The sequence below is a fragment of the Anomalospiza imberbis genome, chromosome 4, assembly GCF_031753505.1.
Source record: "Anomalospiza imberbis isolate Cuckoo-Finch-1a 21T00152 chromosome 4, ASM3175350v1, whole genome shotgun sequence".
NCBI classification, from domain to species: Eukaryota; Metazoa; Chordata; class Aves; order Passeriformes; family Viduidae; genus Anomalospiza; species Anomalospiza imberbis.
In genome coordinates this window covers 50,414,938-50,429,529 of record NC_089684.1, presented here as the reverse complement: position 1 = coordinate 50,429,529, position 14,592 = coordinate 50,414,938, and the positions used below count along the sequence as shown (strand labels likewise).

At 44.6% G+C, this 14,592-nt stretch overlaps 1 long non-coding RNA gene across 1 annotated transcript; it reads left to right on the top strand.

Moving 5' to 3' along the window:
* The first annotated feature begins 3,226 nt into the window (after positions 1-3,226).
* Positions 3,227-4,860, top strand: LOC137472928 (uncharacterized). The gene is made up of 2 exons (XR_010998489.1): positions 3,227-3,580; positions 3,747-4,860. It is a non-coding gene; the product is annotated as an uncharacterized lncRNA (long non-coding RNA).
* The last annotated feature ends 9,732 nt before the right edge of the window (positions 4,861-14,592 follow it).

Genomic DNA, 14,592 nt, shown 5'->3' with positions numbered 1-14,592 from the left:
GCTGTGATGTGGCTGCTGTATTGGAGCATCCCAAGGGATGCAGCCCCTAATTCCTCATTTCTTGCTCTTTACTGTTGCTGTTAACTCATTGGATTAAGGCCACTGGGAAATGCCCAGTGAAATGCCAGTCACAAGCCCAGTGACATGGCTTGTGCCTGGCACATGGGCACAAGGTGAGAGTGGCAGAGGCCAGCTGGGTCTGATGCAGCTCCCCAGTGCCTGTGTTACTCTTCAAAACAGGATCTTCTATTCCAAGTCCCATGGAAGCTTTTGAAAATGTTCCTCCAGTGCAAAGTGGGAGAAGTGAAGAAAAAGATAAGGGTTAGGAGTTGGACCAGTCCTGAAAAGAAAAAAAGAAGAAAAAAATGTCATCAACATGCATGTGGAAATAAAGCTTTTTAACCTTTAAATAAGATGGAGGTGGTAGAAGTTCTTTGACAATGCTCATGCTGTGAACAGAACATTTTTCTTGATTTCACTTTTTTAGAAAATCAAAATACTTGTGTTTGATACAGTTTGTCTTCTTTTTTTCCCCACTGTTATCTTCTCTTTTATCTTTTCTCAACTAAGAAAAAGAAAAAGGACAGTTATGCAAAAGTAGAAAAGAAAACAAAGAAGTGTACATTTGCTTTGCAAGAAAGGAAGAAAAAAGAAAAACAATGAAGAAAGGAAAATGAAATTCAACATTTAAATTCTGAGAATACTATAGAGTAAAGCCTTGGCTTTCACATTATTTTCAGTCTTTTTATCCAAGAAATAGAAAAAAAAAAGGAGATACTTTTCTTGCAAAAAATTCTATCACAATTGTGAAGCTATTTTTCATCAAAAGCAGACATTGCTAATGACAAATGTTCCAGCAAGTTCTGCAGAAAGGGATTCTGTAGTGGGCTTACACTTGCAGCACGCAGCTTATCTCCAGTTCGGATTACATGCAGATTGTCATCAGCCCAAAAATCAGATTTTGCCCACAAAAAGTGATTTCTTAATCCATGTGAAGATCAAGGGTGTTTGCACAAAGCCACTGGTTGTGGATAGCTCTGTTTCTGCTCAGCTTCGCCAAGTGATCAATTATGAAAAACTCAACTGGTCCATATTGAGGCCGAATCTGACAATTTTGGCACTCAGGATCTGCTGTTTCTCTTGTCTTTTGGGAGGTTAAAACTGTAATATCACAGAGGGTGATTAACTCCTCCTCTTCAACTCCTCTTTAGATAAAATCAAACACCCCTGTTTCCTATCTTGGTTCTATCTACCTGTCCTTCCTTCCTGGTTCACTTGGAGAACCAGGCAAGGTAAATGCTGTATACTCATCCAGACTTTTATTTTAACCATGTCTTTTGGTCCCTGTGAATTGCTTTCAGAAGGAAGACCACAGAATCACAGACTCACAGAATGGTTTGGGTTGGAAGGGACCTTAAACATCATCTTTTTTCCACCCACTGCCATGGGCAAGGACGCCTTCCACTAGACCAGGCTGCCCAGAGCCACATTCAACCTGGCCTTGGACACTGCCAGGGATGGGGCAGGCACAGCTTCTCTGGGCAGCCTGTGCCAGTGGCTAATTTCACAGTATAGAACTTTTTACTAAAATCTAATCTAAATCTCTCCTCTTTTAGTTTAAAACCTGCCCTCCTTATCTTGTCATTATCTGCCCTGGTTAAAAGTCTCACAAATAAATACTCTTCTTTGAAGGTTTTCTAGAACTTCAGAAAAGATGATCACCTTCTGCCCTGGAGAGTTTTAAATCATAACAGCCTCTGAGAGTTTCATGCATAAGAATAAACCATGGTCTTACCTGTAGCCAGCCCTGAACTTCCCTGCCTCAGCTTCCCAATTCACATGGCAGTCACCATGTCAAAATTCTAGTTGAAAAATGTTCTGCTTTGCCTTAAATGACTTTAACACCTTTTGTTTTGCCTTTGCCAATGCTAATGACCACAGAGAACAGTATTATTTTGTCACCTAGAGGACTAGCAACCAAATTATTGTGTATAAGAAATTGGTTAGTTATACAAGGATCTTTTTCATTAATGTAATCTTGTCACAGATTATCTGTTCTCACAGGGAATTTATCCTGAAATTTATCCTCCTTTGAAGAAGCTAGCCATTAGCAATCATTGCCAAATTGCCTCAAAGCTACTTTTAACAGCATTTACATTCTTGTTCATTTGTTTTCAGCCCCCCTTAAAGCAGCAGAGTGCCAGGAGCACATAGGCAACACCAGCGGGTATGGGTGTTGTGGTTTCTCAAAAAAAAAGGTGACTTTTGTAAAAGGAAAGGCCTCAATTCCCCTGCAATGGGGATTCATGAGCTTCTGCTATCTCTGTCACCCAAAGCCACCAGCACCCACCCACTGGGTGCCAGAACCCACCAGGCACTGGCCCAAGGCAACCAACCACACTCTGCCTTTGCAGAGTCTTCTGAGACACAGATTTTTCATACCCTCAGCACACGATTTCCCCAGAGGGCTGGCATGGGTCAGCTCAGCCCTCTGACAGCCTGTCCCCCAGCACGTTTCAGACAGGCTGCAGCTGGGGGCTGCATGGAGCCATCCTGGGTGGGAGGCCACCACCACCCCCGGGGAGCCTGCTTTGGGGAGCAGGGACCTCTGCTTCCACCCTCCTTTTTGTTTATCAATTCCTGGCTAATGAGTCCTTGTCCTCACAAAAGAGAGTTATCCAGAGTGATAGTAATGATGAGAGCTGCAGTAAGCCACGGAGAGAGCAGTGGGGAAATGTTTGAACTTGGGGTCTTCAGCCCGGCTAAGTGGAGGGGAGAGTGTTGTTGCAGTGAGAGGACTATTAAAAATACAAAGTACAGACTCTCTGGGGCCTCAGATGTTGTTTTACCCCATGAAACATGATTTCTTATTTTTAAATAGCTGTCATGCTTGTTAGTTTAATTTATCCCTTCTCAGCTGCAAGCTACAACATTTTATGAGCCTGACTAAGGGCATTCTCACACAGGATCTGTGGCTTTGTGCACAGCCTTGCCAGAGTCAGGCTGGGCTAAGCCAGGGTCATATTTTGTGATTGGTTATACCTTTGCAGCCCTGCTCACACCAGCTCAGAGCCCCGTGCAAAGCCCATGAGGTTACTCAGCTCTTTAAAAAGGGTTTTGGAGAGGAAACACCTTGAAACCAGTCTGTGGTATAGGTTCCCTTGTGGTATCATAGCCTTGAGGATGGTGATGCTACTGGGTTTCTTTTTCTGATTTTGCCCAGCAGTTTTGTTTTCTGCTAGATTTCTGAAGTGGTCAAATAATCAGGTCTGCTTTTAAAAGTCCCTGCAAAGCCTGTGCTGCCAGAGGGGTAAAGCCAGGAAAACACTAAAGGCTTGTGTCAGAACAGAGTGCAGACACGGTTGATTTCAGCTGGTCTCTGGACACACCTGGGCAGTGCTATGTCTGTGTTAAAAACAGCAAACCCAATTGTTAGGAGGCTTATTGCTAACGCAGAGACACAATACTCAGGAGCAGCACCAGCTGAGCTTGAAAGCTCCTAAAAGGGTGCACCTTATCTTCTCTGCATGAGCTGAGCTGCTTGGATTCACTCTAGTGGGTCCAGACCCCTGGATTCAAGGTATATGTATATTATTTTCTACTCCGTGCTTTGCATGTGCCCCAAATATTTCATCCTGAAGAGGACTGCGGCTGAATGTCTGAATGTGAGCTTAACTTTGAGTCGTCCAATTCCCAGCTCCTTGCCTTGATCTTTCCTTCTTGTCCCATTCTTGCAGTCTGTGCAGTCTGTTTTCAGAGGGAGCCAACACAATGACAGCAGTTGCTCTGATGAACTCCCTTTCCAGCTGGCAGATGGGAGCGATGGATGGGTAGAGTGCTCAATGCCTTGAACTTCTCCCATGCAAAATATGGGCCAGGTTTGCAGATGAGCCAAATCTGACCTGATTTGGTGCAGAATGTTGGGCAGATAAAAGCTTTTTTCCAAGGAAGACTGATAGCCTGAGCTGGAGGAATTGTACAGTATGCAACTGAGTCTAATTAGAAGGGCACATGACATAAGAAGTTCCTCCCTATATTCTGTCTGCTTAAGGCCCATACGTCTGACCTTAGCTTTTCATCAGCCTCAAATTCGTTTAACAAATCTAAAACCACTTTCCAGGGGGGAGTGTAGGATTAGACACTGAGGAGCCAGAATTGTTGGCTGTGATCAATAATCTGATTGTCAGTTCCTAGGTTTTTGCAAAACATACATTGCTTTATGTGGAGCAAAACCAGAAGCAGATCTTTTTGTAATACATGGGAGGGCTTTACAGGGTGCCTTTCTTCAAGCAGACACAGGCAGGAGGTATCTGGAAATCTGGAAGGCATGAGAATGAAACGATGACTGATAGAGAAAGAGAGACCACAGAAGACATCTGTAAGCCTAACCACATGAGAGACACAGAGGCAACTTCAAAACCGCTGGTACAGCCACTCTAGGACAGCTTCATTGAAGCAACATGCTATAGAAATATCACTCAGAGCTTTGTATGGATACAGGATGATGACTGCAGGATGGGGAAAAGGGCCCATCTGGACTGAATGAAGTGATAAACACAGAGAGGCTTTATTTGCTTCTGGCACTGCCAAGACTCCAGAGCCAACTGTCTGGCTCTCCATTGTTTTGATTCAATTCGACCTTGATCAAATCTCTCTTGCTGTCATCCCTCTAGGAAACACACAGAGGATATGGGGAAAGGTATAAGTTCAACAGCTCTTGGATTTTGAGTGTTTATTAATGCAAAGGTGAAAAGCCCTGAAAATGAGAAGGCTGTTAAAATGCAGTTTGAATGTGATGATACTTGGCATCGTTCAGTGGAATGGAGATATTCCCCTCCAATTGGCAATAAGGTGTTTTAATGCAGCTCTTTGGAATTAAAAAAAAAACAAAACCAAAAAAACTGGTATATAAGTGGCTCTAGAAAAAAACCAAAAAACTAAAGCTTGGAGCATCGCCAAATTACTTTGATCTTCATGTGAACCTCATAAGATCAATGAGGTTGTTTACCTTGCCAGGTGAACAACTCAAAGACTCTCTGAGGAAAGAATAACACAGCACTCTCTCTAGCTCACATCAATTCCCAAGAGGTCAGCAGGAAGAGTGGGAAATGAAAGTGTTTGTTAAGTATCAGTTCTCCCTGCAATGCCATTAATTTATTCATCAGCAAGAAATAGCTGGAGTGATTGGCTTCAGATGAATTCTTGTCCCCGAGGAATAGGAGAGCAACACCACAGACTGCTGCGTGCCATGTTCAGCTGAGGCTGGGACATTACCTACAGGAGAGGGAGGTCCCTGAAAAACCCAGTGCCTCTGGATGAAGGGCAGCACAGGGTCTGTGAATGTGAAAGCTCTCACAAGAACAAAAACATATCCCAAATTTCAAATAATGCCTCACTCAAAGCCGACGAAAAGCAGTGAAAAATCGTGCATCGATCTCCATAGGCGTTAGGTGAAATCCCCACACAAGGCGAGGGGTGGCTGTGGCAGAGTGTTGGTGAAATATGGCCCTGTTTCAGCAGCAGTGAGGGCCAGCCAGGCTGTCTCCTCCAGCCCCACGGGCTCTGCAATGGGTCCCACGGCCCCGCGTCGTCGCGGCGGAGCACTGAGTGGCCGTGATCCCCTTCCTGTAACATCCGCTCAGCAGCCCTTCAGCATCACCCCGTTACTAAGAGGGTCTGTCCTGTAATTAAGGGATGGCTGCACAGGGCATGCAGCTGGTCAATGGTTTTCCTAAACAGCCTGTCTCGCAGAAGAAGGCCACATAATGAACGAGTGTCAGCAGGTCACGAGTTAGAAACAGATTTTGTCTTGCTGGGAAAAGTTATGTTTACCAATCATTCATTAGGTGTCCCAGATGGATGCTGCTGGGCAGGAGGATGGGGAGGGAGATCACCACAGCACTACCCCCAGTGACCCTAAAAGAGCTGAAATATTAGCAAATGGTTATTGCTTCCCCCTCCCTCCCCCCCACTTTGTAGCATATCTGCCTGGGTATATTCCAGTGAAAAATGCCATACTCTCCCTCATAAAAATGGTAATTATTTTTGCTGTGACTTCACCTTGAGCATCCTGCAGCTAGTTCTTTTGGGATGGTCAATGAGATAACCACAGCTGATCAGGGTCTAATGACCTTCCCAGCATGGTCAGTTGGGATATCAAACACACCCCATCCATGAAGAAAATTTTTCATTTTATTTTCATCTCAACACTGGGGTTCCCTGTGGTTTTAAAATGCTTTCACCTACTCACTTATATGGACATTTTTCAGCCCAGAGCAAACCACAAAATTAAAAGAAAGGATCTCTCCAGAGGAATTGAAGCCAGGTTGGAGAACCATGGGGTTCATTTGCTGTGGGTTACAGGGCTGACAGTGCAAAAGAGACTTCCACAATATATGAAAAATAATACAAAAAAAATCCCAACACATTTGAATTTTTACAGAATTCAAACACATATTTTACCAATCTGCAGAACATGTCAGTGTTTTGTTCAGGGCAAAAAAAATGTGACAATTGGAGACAATTTGAAAGCAACCCACTCTATGGTGTTGAGGTATGAGGTGGCAGCAACCAGGTGTTTGTGGGCCAACGCAGGAGTCCACCCAACCACTTCAGGAGGAGCTGTCTTTTCTTCCCTTCACAGTTTGTGACCATAAATAAGACCAGGCCCCTTCTGTAAGTCTGTTCATGCCTGTGGATAGTCCCTTGCTCATCACAAGTGGGTAGGTTGGGCCAGCATGTGAGCTGAGCTCAGAGATAAGGCAGTGACCACAGTGAGAAACAGGCCCAGTCTTCTCTGCTGGCTTGCAGGGGGAGGATGCCAGGCTGGTAAGAGGTTAGGTCCCCAACACCCTCACCAGCATAGGATGGGCTCTGCAAGGAGCTCTGGTGCCTTCCCTAAGGTCCTCATCCCAACAGCCACGGCAGGAGTCATTTGGTCAGGGTGCAACTCCAAGATCACCTGAAGTGCCCTCCACACCCAAAGCAGAAGTAAAAGGTATTCCTAGGGTAAGGTGAAGTGGACATCTGAAACACACATAAATGCCCATATGTCTTCCTCAAGTACAAAGGCAGGCTAAAGTTGCTAAATCACGTATATACATTTATGCTTTCCATGGATAAAGGTGGGTGCATTTTGCTGCTATATTCTCCATTTTACAGATGGTTTATTGGAGATTTATGACAATTGAGCATGCCATTAATTTTTGCCCAAGTGGCACGCACTGTGGCACAGGGAATACCTGTGCTGGATTATAGTGCTGATTGCAGGGGTGTCACACTCATGCCACCAGTCTGCAGGATGTCGTTGGCTCTAAGAAAATCCTCGGGAAGTAGCAAATTCAGTCTGCATGTCACCATAAAACATATTGGACCCAGATGAGTGGAGCTTTGCTAAGCCAGCCGTGTGTTTGGCTCTTCATCCTCATCCCTCCCCACTGTGAGAGCAAGTGGAGGGCAGGGAAGGGAGTGGGGAGTCGGCACTGAGGTGGGAGGAGGAAAAGGACGCTCTGCAGGTTATTATTGTTCTAGTAATTAGAGCTATAGGAATGCCCATTATTGCTAGGATGCTTACACAGGAGCTGTTTGTACTCCACAAACTCCCTAGGTACTCAGGGTGGATTTACCTTGTGCAAGATAATTTGTAACCCTGTTGTCTGTGTATTTACTTTGGGCCATGCACACTGTAAATGGGAGTGAAAAATCTCAGGGATGGGGGGAGATGAAGGAGGAAGGATTCTTTGCCCTGATGAATTGAAGTGTTGTTTGAAAGAGGCAGACAGGGTTCCCGATATTGCTTCGAGTTTGGAGGGGGGAAGGGAAAAGGACAAGTCCTTTAATGAGAAAGGGTTGAAGTTTTTTCCCTTTTTTTTTTTTTTTTTCCCCTAGCAATTTTAATTATCACTAAAACCTCCAGCCCATTCAGGCTCTTGAGAATACAGTTGGGCTCTCAGCTGAGGTCTGCATTTATTAAAGTCGCCCGGTTAGGCTGGGAATGCGGGCTGGTTTCTGTAGCGGTGTCACCGCCGGTGTTACGGGTCTCCTGGTTCTCACATTACGCACCACGGACTCCACCACTCCGCATTAGCGAGGCCCAATTAAACCAAGCAGTTGATTAAACAAGCCAATCAGGGTAATTAGTTTAATCAGATTCCCTTGGTAGCCAGCACTGAACTGCTTGTAAAAGGCAGTTAAAGAATGAAGTGCACCTACTTAAGCTCCTATTTTATTTTATTTTTTTTTTATGTCTGAGGTAATTAGAATTACCCATGGCGAGCCGAAAATCCAAAGGCCCAAGTGGGGAGCGGGGAGGACGATTAATGAAGGCGATGATGTGTGAAGCAAACAGAAAGGAAGACAGGATGTGTGGTAAACAAATGGAGAGGAGGCAGCCCTCTGGGAAGGGGCACAAAGCGCAGCCTCTCCGCCCGCTCAATGGCTCTGTCTGAAGTGGCCGGAGACGCCGGGGCTTTTCGGCACGTCCGTCTTCTCTCTCCCCGCTGCCTCCGAGCCTTGCACGGGGAAAGCTGGGGGAAATGGGACGAATTTTGCAGCTGGGTGCTGTCCGGGCTGCCCCGGAGCTGCTTCTTCTTGCATGGTTTTTGGTGCAGAGCCTGAGCGCTGCCCTGAGCCGGGGGACAGCCCCGCGGGGATGTCCCCAGAGCCTCTCCTCCTCCCTGGCTGGGCAGAGGGATGGGACACCCAGCCACTTGACATTAAGCTCCGCATTTCCGAGGCTGCCTTTCTGCTTTGACAAGTGCTACACCTCTCATTTTGTCTGGCTAATTTTACCTTCCTGCCAGATGTTGCAATTCTGCACGAAAAGCTGAACATCTTTCAGTGACTTTTGTCTCACTAAACGAAGCCCAGATTTTGACTTTGTGTTCCTGCTTGGGATAAAGCTAGGTTTGGTGGGTTCAACTTGTCAGCTGCCCACAGTCATCAAGGAAAGGACTCGTGAGATGGGGGTTTTAGCTCTGCTACTGCCACAGAGCCATTGTTTTTCCACAGCTGAGGAGGGTGCACAGAGAGGAGCAAAGCTTTAGGATAACATGCAGTGATGGCACTCCAGAATATCCTCCTCCCACTCCATCAGTAAGGAGCTTGGGACTTTGGGAGCTTTTTACTTTAATGGTGGTATATTCTTTTTTAATAGTCCCCAGTGATTTTTTTTTCATCATATCTAAACGCTTTTTAAACTTGCTTCCTGCACCCACCACTTCTACAGCAAAGGGTTCCTCAGCTGAATCACACGTGGGGCAAGGAGCTGTCTCCTTTAGCTTATTCTGATCTGAGCAATTTTTTATCTTTGTCCATATTTCTGCTGTATCTTTTTTGAGGTGAACAGACACAAACTGCTTCCAGTATTCAAGATGTGGATGTATGGATTTGCACAAATGAATGTCAAATTCAGAAAAATCAGTAGGAACATAATAGAAAGCATCATTAGTCATAATGATGCTTCCTGTTATGTTCCCACTGATTTTTCTCAACTGGATTATTCTCTTGACCTCAATATTCTGCTGTAGAAATAAGTTTCACAAGTGAGCTCAGCGGTGTGGAAATGCTGACCCTCTGTTATTACTGTCCGAAACTCAGAATAAGGAGAACTCATACTGTCATTTAAGACCATGGATTAGAAACAGTGTGTCACCATAAAGCATCCAAACCTGTCCTTTTAATCTGTTTAAGCTCAGGTCATTATGTTACAGTGTGCTAAATCAGCCCAAGATGCCCCAAATGACAAATAAAAGAGAGAACATGACAGTATACCTACAGCCTTGCTCCTTCGCTTGGTCTACAGAACTCCCTGAGATCATCAATCTTGCAAACACTCTTCTAAATGGATACTTTTTTCAAAGCCCCATCCAATCTAATCTCATTCCTCTTACAGCACCACATATTTATAAAGCTTTTGCATTATATTTAATGAGTGGCCAGAACCTATCACCCCCAAAAGGTAATAGGAAAATTCTCTGAAACAGGCACTTTGTATTCTCCTAGCTCATTCTTTTCTCACAAAATTATTTTCACAACTATATTAAATACATTACCCAAAGATACGCTTGCAAAGCACTTAGAGTAATTACTTTTACTCAGATAATTTCCCCAGAAGCTCTTACCTGTCAGGAGAGGAAAACAACCAGGTATCACCAGGCTGACTGTTTGAGTCTGAGAAAATTGAATTATTAAATGTTGTAGTCTTTTTCTATCATGTAAATGTTTTGGGTTTGTGCACTCTTTTTAAAAAAACTTTGTCTCCTTTTGCCCTACTGGTTACTGCCAGGAGAGAAGTGCTTGTAAGGGCTTCATCCCAGGCTTCCAAGAAGGAAACCTGACCCAGGCATGGCATAACCAAACAAATTTATCTTGCACCTTATGCCTATTTGTCTCAGAGAGATAAACTGTGTCCATGCTTCTCCCAAAGGACAGCAGTCAGTCCTTGTCCCTCAGACCCAGGGGCATGGGCAGTCGGACAGTCTGGTTTTTATGGCATGGGACATGAATGGGATTGGTGGTGAATACACAGCAGAGCATCAGGGAACATTTAAAAATGCAAAACCTCCTGAGGTATGTTTGAGGTGGGTTTGTAAGACTGTGAATCACAAAGGGAGCCAAACCTGAGATACCAGATCAGTTCCTGGAGAGAGGCATTCCCAGAACTATGCCTTGGTTTGATTTTAGAGAGCAGCAGCAGTCCAAACCAGCCAGGGAACAAAGCTGACAGCAAGGCAAGGCCTCACAGGCATCTGTTTATCAGTGTAGATGCACTCAGACAAAATATTCAAAGCATGGGATAAAATGCAGATAATCTAGGAAGATGTAAAAATGGGTCACAAGGGAAAGACAAGATGTTTTTTTCCACTGAAATTGATTTACTCTGACCAAGTAGATCTCATCTCTGGATCTCTGGATGTATCTAAAGGTTGTTATTTTTTTTAATGAGCTGGGAAAGTAGAGGGCACCAGTAACACCGTGAAAACAGATGACTTCATTAAGAGTTGGCTGAGTCAATGTTTTTTTTTCCCCCAGGAGGCCAATAGATTTCATTAGGAAGCAGGAAATGGCTCAGAGAGCAGCTATGGGCTGCTCATTCCAGGTGGAGTTGGAAAGGACCAAGAGTGAGTGGTGCAGTTGGGGACACAACCACGAGGACCCAAAGACATGGCTGGGAGACAAGATCACAGGCTGTCACAGCTGACTGAGCTCAAAGACAAAGTGCCCACAGCCTCAGGGTCACCATTTAAATTATGGAAGTGTGCAGCTCTGACTGCACAGGAGGAATATCCTGGTAAAGCAGGTCCACAAGCAGGAGTTCCTGAAGAGAGGTTTAAGGTATTTTGCATGTATCCTTCAACATGTAGGTGGTATTTGAGTAAAATTTTTTTAGATTGGCCTTTGAGACTCCTCAGCACTTGGGTGTGTTTGGTGCTGGGATTTTCCCTCTGGTCATTGTAGAAACAGTGCCCAGAAAAGCCCTGACATTCAAATCCAAGTCCTAATTCTTTAAATTGTCCCAGTTTAGGTTTCGGTTCTGTGTTTGAAATACATTTGAAGTCTCTCAGCTCTCTCTTTGAAAAAACATGTAAAATCCTCTGTCCCTGGAACAATGACAAGGGTTTGGGAACATCTGCACTGGAATGGCCGTAGCAGGAATGTTGTACAGTACTGTGTGTCAGCCTGACAAATTCCCATTAATCCCACCACCGAGCTGGGTTTTACCCACACATAGACAACCCGCCTGTGCGACATCGCCAGCGCGGCACTCCTGACCTCGTCCTTGTAACCCACAATGTAGAGGAGATATCTGTGATGCTGAGAGAATGAAACGCTTCAGTTTTACATGAAAAAGGGGTATTCAGGCTTCTAGGCCCAGGAGTACAAATTATTAATCACTCCTCACAAGGAATCCGCAGATGGATGTTTAGCACTATTCACCACGACATAACTGCAAATCAATTAGTTCATTTTGTCCTACCCTGAGGCTGTCTGGCAGACAATAGCAATGTCTTGTGCAAACGTTTTTATAAAGAAGACACAGGGGGAAGGAACCACAAAGGCCATTGGTTCTAACGAGCAATTAGGAAAGTGTGCAAGGCTCGCTTTCTTTTTTTTCCTTCTTCCCCCTTTCTTTCTTCAATTCATTCCTAGGCTCTAATTCTGAAAATGATGCTTTTCTTGCCCACTTCCTGTTTGTCAAATGAAGTGCTAATCAGCGGCTTACAGCTCTCTAGCGAGCAAGGGGAGGATGAGGTAAGAAGGAGTTGGGAAAAGTGGAGAGCCAGGGAACAATGTGGGGGAAACAATGTTCACTTATGCTCTTCTGGGCAATCAGGGCTGCATGCAACTCCCAGGAAAAATAACCTGCCCTAAAACACTTGGTGGTGATGTTCAGCGGAAGGAAGCTCCTTGCTCCAGGGAAGCTGGTGAGTGCTACCCAAGGGAGTCTGGTCCCCCACCAAATGTGCCTGAAGTGCCTTCCCTTGCTCCCAGAAGGGAAAGGGAGAAACTCAAGTCCAGACTGAGGTGATCCCATCTGCCCTTTGGAGGGGATGGATACCCTTCCAGCAGTGACAGCGAGGCCCGGGCTCGGACTTCTAACACAGACACCCTGTTGCATGTTTGAAATTAGGAGCAGTGAAGCTGGGCTCGGCCAAGCTACCTCCACCTGCAGATTTACTTGGGGAGAGCTCAGTGAGAAGGCCCCAGGACAGATCTTGCTCACATACTGCAAGCAGCCCCTGCCTCTTCCATAAAGACAAATATATAGCAAATAGAATACAACTCCACTGATTTGCTTTTAAACTTTAAGATGATTAGACCCACCACAGAATTAAAGGTAGAATTCCTTCAGGAGAGACAGCCCATCTGAAGTATTTGTCTTTCCCAAGAGAGCAGCCTTTAGAATTCCTTTCCTTTTGCCTTTGAGGTCCCTCTCTGTCACGGTTCTTGCAAAGAGCTAAAACAGCAGAGAGAAATCTTTGCCTTTGGAAACAAACCTCCCCAACTGCCTGTGCCCTTGTTTCTCTGCTCTCTTACATTTCATCTGCCTGTGCCCTGAATTTCAGGAACTGTGAGGGTCCGTGGCAGCTTGCAGCACCTAAAAAAGTGGGGTGAACCTTGAATGAGACATTATTGCAGTATAAATCTCTGGAATAGTGTCTGGGCATTAGTGATAGACCCTGGGTGCCAGAGGCTGGCTGTGAAGGGGTCGCAATCAGTTATTCACAAGCACTGCATCATATAAATCTTGCATATTTACTTGTGTGCCGCCAGTCATATTTTCCTTCTTGCTTTCCACTGCTTTCCATTCATTTGGGGGATGAGTGGGATTTTCTGTACACAACCAGTTAAGCCCATGCAAATAGTATTTGCATGAAGTTTGAGGAATATATGCAGCCATCTGGAAAGTCTGTTTGAGTCCAATCCCCACTGGCATCACCTTGCTCTGAACATGTACGTGCTCTTCATGTGGCTGTCTAGTTAGCAGGTCTGGTTATTTGAGTTGTGCTTTCTGGACGGGCTTCTTAGTACTACCTCTGCTCTTTCTCCTTTTTTCGCTTGCTGCTGCTTGAACTTTGCTGCTTGTCAAGTGGCTGCCTGGTGGCTTGTAGCAAATTTGAAGGAAACTTCAATGTCAGTCTTCCTGCAGAAATGCCTCCTCTTCAAAATCTGCTCCCACTCATCAGTGAAAAGGCAGGTACCAAACTGTGCATCGGTGAGTCCAGGGCTCAGATGGCTGAAACAGATGAACTAGAGGGAATTTGCTCTTTTCATGTGATACCCTGTCAGTCTGTTAGGATGTTTATTATTATTATTTCCTCAGGGGACACAATTTACAGCACCTGTCTTTTTGGCTCCTACTGTGTGAGTCACATTTCTTAAAACATTTATTCTTGTAATCTCTGTGTCGGAGAATAACATACTATTTTGCCATTTTACTAGAAAAAGAACAGTGAGAAAAGCTTTAAATAACTCTTATGACTGCATCTGAGCAAAATTTTCTCTGCAAATATTTTGTTTGCCAAAAATGCATTTCTGATCACTGAAGCTGTCTGTGCTCTTTAAATCTCTTGGAGTAGAGGTGAAAAATGTTTTGAGCCAAAAAGAAAAAAATTCTCAAAGCAAAAAAGGAAGATTTCTGAGAAGAGTTTGACCTTCATTAAAATTGTATATAATTTTGAAAGGGTCAGCTAACCTTATTTTTTTAAAAAAGGTGGGGAAAAAAGGACAGTGTTAGGAGTTTTACCACCTTTGAGCAGAGTTAATAGAAGTACCTGGTGCCAAAAGGAATCGTCATGTTCACCTGTACTTGCTAAATCTTGTTGTTTCTCTTGCCTGATGCCAGTGCTCATTTGACCCCACTGTACACCCTAACCCTCAAAAATACTAATGCTACCAAAGCTTCATCACCAGTAGATGGTTTGGGGCAGGTGGGAACAAGCAGTGAGGGTTACATGGGAGTGGAGCCAGCCCTCTTGGTGGCATCTTGTAGCTGAACATATCTTTGCCTCCTCTGACAAAATTTTCCATTTTTACATATCTGAAGGCTGTAAAAATCTGTAAAAAAAAAAAAACCAAAACCCACACCTA